General features: G+C 43.6%; 1 pseudogene; it reads right to left on the bottom strand.

Annotated features, from left to right (window-relative positions):
- The window catches only part of LOC113652888, an 8044-nt pseudogene extending 2126 nt beyond the window's left edge, over positions 1–5918 (bottom strand).
- Between the last annotated feature and the right edge of the window lie 1114 nt (positions 5919–7032).

Raw genomic sequence — 7032 nt, 5'->3', positions numbered from 1 at the left:
CACAACTCTAAGTTTAGTAATTGGTCCATTATACCTATGGGGGTATTAACACTCTCACCGGTCCCACTGCCTGATACACGACCCACACGCGTTAGCCAGAACCTCACCCCCCACGTCCCTCAGGATCTGAGCCTACGCGGGACACGCTGAGCCTACACTGCCCTCAGATTACCCCTCACTTCACCTCACTCAGGTTGATCTCGATGAGCTGATCGTAATGGCAGTCAGGATCAGGAACTAAACACTCCTTGTACTGATCCGCCCGCTCGATGATGTCTGAAACAGCCCGGGACACAGAGTCAGTCCAACACAGAGTCAGTCCACCACACAGAGTCTGTCCAACACAGAGTCAGTCCACCACACAGAGTCAGTCCAACACAGAGTCAGTCCACCACACAGGACTGGGTCAGAATTCACATTTTACACTAAATGTCTGGTTCCCTGCTGGAGACAGAAAGCTTTGTGTTACTTTATGCCCAGTTTTGCCCAGGTACGTCCTCATGCGCTGGTTGTAGGGGAACACGGACGTAGTGGCGCCGATCTCAGCACCCATGTTACAGATGGTGGCCATGCCTGACACATACATACAAGAGACAGAAGGTACTGAGAAAAAGAGAGAGAGAGAGAGAGAGAGAGAGAGAGAGAGAGAGAGAGAGAGAGAGAGAGAGAGAGAGAGAGAGAGAGATTTAGGAAGAATGTGACAGATGGTCAGATTTAATCAAATGTCACTGAAAAGTCTGAGAAAGCAAATGAATCAATGCTACTGAGAAAGGACAGAGAAAGCGAGAGAGGAAAGAAACGCAAAACACAAAAGACAACAAGAGAATGCAAGAAATAAGAAAAAAGAGAAAGACAAAAAAGAAAAATGACACTAATGAAGAGAAGGAAAGGGAGAGCGAGAGATCAGAAAGACAATAAGAAAGAGAGAAGGAAAAAACGAGTAAGAGAGAAAGAGCTGTAGGTGTAGCTTGTTTTTCCCCAAACTCACATTGGGGCACTTTAACTCCCACGGAATCCCTGCCATGACATCCACTGCGTCGGCTCCGCCCACTCCGATGCAGATGCCCCCGAGCCCGCCTCCATTGGGGGTGTGAGAGTCCGTGCCAATCAGCATCACTCCCGGGTACGTGTAGTTCTCCAGAATAATCTGTGAGCAAACCCAGCCAGTGCATGACTTTCACTTAAATGTGTGTGTGTGTGTGTGTGTGTGTGTGTGTGTGTGTGTGTGTGTGTGTGTGTGTGTGTGTGTGTGTGTGTGTGTGTATGTACGTGTGTGTGTGTGTGTGTGTGTATGTGTGTATGTACGTGTGTGTGTGTGTGTGTGTGTGTATGTACGTGTGTGTGTGTGTGTATGTGTGAACCTGTAGTTAAACGAGTCAGTGTGTGTGTGTGTGTGTGTGTGTGTGTGTGTGTGTGTGTGTGTAGTCAAACGAGTCAGTGTGTGTGTATGTATGTGTGTGTGTATGTGTGTGTAGTTAAACGAGTCAGTGTGTGTGTGTATGTGTGTGTGTGTGTGTGTGTGTGTGGTTAAACGAGTCTGTGTGTGTGTGTGTGTGTGTGTGTGTGTGTGTGTGTGTGTGTGTGTGTGTGTGTGTGTGACCTCGAGATAAAACTCTGCACCTGATGAATGATCCCTGATCCTGGTCTCCAGAAGCCGACGCCGTACTTGGCTGCAGACGTAGACAGAAAGTTACAGACTTCCTCATTCACTTCCTGTCATCCAGAAAGGAAAGAATAAACTAACACGTGGTTTATATAACGAGTCGTCAAGGACACCAGAAAGAAGAAAAAACATGATCATGCCATCAATGTTCACACCATGCATAGCTTCATCCACAGCTTTATCCATCCAGCCTAGCCATCCATCCACTGCTCCATCAATCCATACTATCTATCCATCACTCCATTGCTCCACCCTCATTATATCCAGCCTTCATTCCATGCATCCATCTAACAATCCAGTCTGTCCATTCATCCATCCATCCTTTGGTGAATCCATCCAGATATCCATCCATCCATTAGCTCATCTATCCAGAAATCCATCCATCCAGACACCCATCCATCCATCCATCCATCACTCTATCTATCCACCCTTGGTATCCATTGCTCTATCACTCCATCCGTCCATCCATCCCTTGCTCCACCCTCATTATATCCAGCCTTCATTCCATGCATCCATCCAACCATCTGTTCAACAGTCTATCCATTCATCCATCCATCCATCCATCCATCCGCCCATCTATCCAGACATCCATCAATCACTCTATCTATCTACCCTTGGCATCCATTGCTCTATCACTCCATCCGTCCATCCAGACATCGATTCATTCATCACTCCATCCATCTAATTAACATGTTGTGTTAGGACATTAAACTGAGCTGGTAATGGAGTGTTAAAGCTCTATAATACAGATGTGACATAACGTCTGGAGCCGTGTGTTAACGTCCCGTCACTTTAAACGGTGTGTAAAAACTGAAGATTAAACTTTCTGTCCTAGAAACGTTCTTCTCTCTCTCTCTCCCTCTCTCTCTCTCTCTCTCGTTTAAGTGTAAATCCCATATCCTGCGCTTTCCTCCTGCCATCCTTCTGTCTGTTCTTCGGTTTCTCTGCACCGTTGACTTCACTCCTCTCCGCAGGTCTTACGTCTCATTGCATCAGTGCAGTTAAAGTTCCACCTTCTCCCTCCTCTATAAAAACACTGGATATTCCCTCTGAGACTCCGGAGCAGCTTCAGATTCACCAGCTGACACCATAACGCACTCCATGACCCCGAGCTGGACCGGCTACAGCATCTGACATTCACACCTACCAGAAACACCTCGAACATCCCGATCACGCAGACGATCACACCATCCCCAGCTTTATAATTATAATAATAATAATAATAACCTTTACTTTCTCTAGCGCCTTCTCAAAGCACTTTACAAAAGCAAATAAAACAACAAAAATACACCATATAATATTCATTCATTCATTCATTTCCTACCGCTTATCCGAACTTCTCGGGTCACGGGGAGCCTGTGCCTATCTCAGGCGTCATCGGGCATCGAGGCAGGATACACCCTGGACGGAGTGCCAACCCATCACAGGGCACACACACACACTCTCATTCACACACACACTCACACACTACGGACAATTTTCCAGAGATGCCAATCAACCTACCATGCATGTCTTTGGACCGGGGGAGGAAACCGGAGTACCCGGAGGAAACCCCCGAGGCACTGGGAAAACATGCAAACTCCACACACACGAGGCGGAGGCGGGAATCGAACCCCCGACCCTGGAGGTGTGAGGTGAACGTGCTAACCACTAAGCCACCACATAAAGCCCACTACCCTAAAAACACCCGTGGTGTCGCTGTCTTTATTTCTAACTAGATTACAGAAATCTCACATTATTATTATTCTCACATTTACGACTAAAGTATCAGTGATCCGTTCCTGCTACGACGTTGTAAATGTAGGAAGTGCCGTGTTCTATGTTAAACAAATTAAATTTTAATAAATTCAAATTGACTGTTGCATAAATGATAGGTCATGCAGTTAGGACAATAATTAGCACACCTACATGTTGTGGAACAGCCATGAAACAAGTTACCCCTGTTTTTACAGTATATAGCAGCTCTCTCAAAATTCATCAGCTGCTGTAATCCGTAACTTTAAAGCTTTTAGACATCTTTAAAGTTTTACGTCACCTCGGCGTCTGAACCGTCCAACACATCCTGACCAATCAGAATGCAGAATTCTACAGCTGTGTGGTGTAAAGTGACAATATTAATGATGTACTATTGACTATAACGCTGTAGAGCTAACAGTAACTGAAATGGATTTAATCGGATTAAAAGTCACGAATCTTATCGGCATCGTCTGGAAAGTTAATTATGATTGTATTAAAGTTTACAATGAATGCAAATATTTGTGGAAAACTCCTGTGTGAAGCTGATCCAGCATGTTACTGTGGCCCACCTTGGCCCTCTGCAGGTCCTGTGCTCCGCGGTCTGCGCCTCGATCAGGTGATCACAGTGGATGGTGGAGGGCACGGCCACTCTGGGCAGACCGCTGCTGATAAACTGCAGCATGGCCATCTGCGCCGTGGCATCCTGCATGGCCACACGGTCCGGACGCAGACGCAGGTACGTACGGCCTCTCACGATCTCCTGAGCAGACGGGTCGTCTAGGTGTCCGTACACAATCTTCTCCGACAGAGTGAGGGGACGGTTGAGTCTGAGAGACACAGACAGACAGACAGTCAGAGTGAGAGGGAGAGAGAAAGAGAGAGAAAGTAATATATATAAAAACAGATACAGTAAGAGGCAGATACAAAGAAAGTGAGTGAGTGAGTGAGAAAGAGACAGACAGACAGACAGACAGACAGACATCTTTTATTTATTGATTCTGCTGATTCTAACGAAACCATCCAAATAAAGTTAAGGAAATTTACTTTTCAATGATTTTCCCAAGATTTCCAGGATCACAGGAGCAATTATGACTTTAAAAGGAAACAATAACAACACAGCGTAGCGTGAACGCAGGGTGTTAGGACACTGTGTGAGTGACGGGGAGTGTGAGTGATTGTGCAGTACGTGTTGATGTAACTCTCGGGTTACTGACCTTTTCCGCACAATGCTGATGTTGCTCAGCAGTGTCTTGTAGTTGACTGAGGAACCGGGCTCAAATTGGCTCATCGCCACTTTTGATTTGGAGCCGAGAGAAGGGGAGACATGAAGCCGTCGGGCTGTGTCACCTAGGACAAGCTATACACACACACACACACACACACACACACACACACACACATACACACACATACACACACAAAACAATCTATGTATTTGTAATAGCCAGAATTTAGTCAGTAAGGACAGTAAGAGAGAAAGAGAAAGAAATTCGGGGAGATAGAGAGATTTGGAGAGAGAGAGAGAAAAAAGAAAGAGAGAGGGGGGATTCAGAGAGAAAGAGAGAGAGGAGACAAAAAGAGGGGGGAGGGAGAGAGAAGGGGAGAGAGGTTCACAGAGAAAGAGAGAGAGAGAGAGAGAGAGAGAGAGAGAGAGAGAGAGAGAGAGAGAGAGAGAGATTTGAAATGTCATCCCACACTCTTACTTAATTAAAGAACATATATAGAACATTATACTTTATTTCTTCACATTAGTATAATGTATAGTTATAATTCACTTTAATAATTCACTTTATTACAGAGACACGTGTTTAAACACGTTCATCTACAGGAACAGGATTAAAGGACTGACAATCCCGCCTCCTGCCCTGCGATTGGCTCTCTGATAACGACTGTCAGCCAATCACCACCTAGATCTCTAATATAATCAGAGCGGAAAAACAAGACCAGTATGAATACGGGTGGGAACTGAACAGCGCAGGACGACCTGAGATGCTGCGCAGAAAAACACTGAATTCTCCAACCGCAGAACATATTTTTAGTGCATTCCAACAGCAGCTGTTATTCCCACAGATGGCGTTTTAAGCTGCTTGCTCGTATCAATGTGCGACAATTATTAAATGGACTTTAAAGCCCGTAACCGACTAACAGATAAGCAGTAGGACGCCATTTTGTTTCTTGATAAAGACGTCGCTGAATTATGGCGTCATTTCTGCGACTATAAAATGCATTATTTAACACACAATAATACCTATATTGATCTTATAGAATATTTTAAATTAATGTTTTGAAATGACATAATAAAACTTAATCCTCAACAATTTTAATTATTTAGCATTTAAAATTGCTCTCTTAACAATAATAACATAAAATGATAAACAATACATTTACTCATAATAGTGTGCTGGATTCAAATAAAACATGCAACAATCATCCATTTTAGTTTTAAAGGATGTATAAACTCACTACACTACTCATGGCGTATAAACTCACTACACTACCCATGGTGTATAAACTCACTACACTACTCATGGTGTATAAACTCACTACACTACTCATGGCGTATAAACTCACTACACTACCCATGGTGTATAAACTCACTACACTACTCATGGCGTATAAACTCACTACACTACCCATGGTGTATAAACTCACTACACTACTCATGGCGTATAAACTCACTACACTACTCATGGCGTATAAACTCACTACACTACTCATGGCGTATAAACTCACTACACTACTCATGGTGTATAAACTCACTACATTACCCATGGTGTATAAACTCACTACACTACTCATGGTGTATAAACTCACTACACTACCCATGGTGTATAAACTCACTACACTACTCATGGCGTATAAACTCACTACACTACCCATGGTGTATAAACTCACTACACTACCCATGATGTATAAACTCACTACACTACCCATTTTGTATAAACTCACTACACTACCCATGGTGTATAAACTCACTACACTACTCATGGTGTATAAACTCACTACACTACTCATGGCGTATAAACTCACTACACTACTCATGGCGTATAAACTCACTACACTACTCATGGTGTATAAACTCACTACACTACTCATGGCGTATAAACTCACTACACTACTCATGGTGTATAAACTCACTACACTACTCATGGTGTATAAACTCACTACACTACTCATGGTGTATAAACTCACTACATTACCCATGGTGTATAAACTCACTACACTACCCATGGTGTATAAACTCACTACACTACCCATGGTGTATAAACTCACTACACTACCCATGGTGTATAAACTCACTACACTACTCATGGTGTATAAACTCACTACACTACCCATGGTGTATAAACTCACTACACTACCCATGGTGTATAAACTCACTACATTACCCATGGTGTATAAACTCACTACACTACCCATGGTGTATAAACTCACTACATTACCCATGGTGTATAAACTCACTACATTACCCATGGTGTATAAACTCACTACACTACCCATGGTGTATAAACTCACTACATTACCCATGGTGTATAAACTCACTACACTACCCATGGTGTATAAACTCACTACATTACCCATGGTGTATAAACTCACTACACTACTCATGGTGTATAAACTCACTACACTAC

Source organism: Tachysurus fulvidraco, chromosome 7 (assembly GCF_022655615.1).
Source record: "Tachysurus fulvidraco isolate hzauxx_2018 chromosome 7, HZAU_PFXX_2.0, whole genome shotgun sequence".
Taxonomy (NCBI): domain Eukaryota; kingdom Metazoa; phylum Chordata; class Actinopteri; order Siluriformes; family Bagridae; genus Tachysurus; species Tachysurus fulvidraco.
This window is presented reverse-complemented; position numbering and strand designations above follow the sequence as displayed.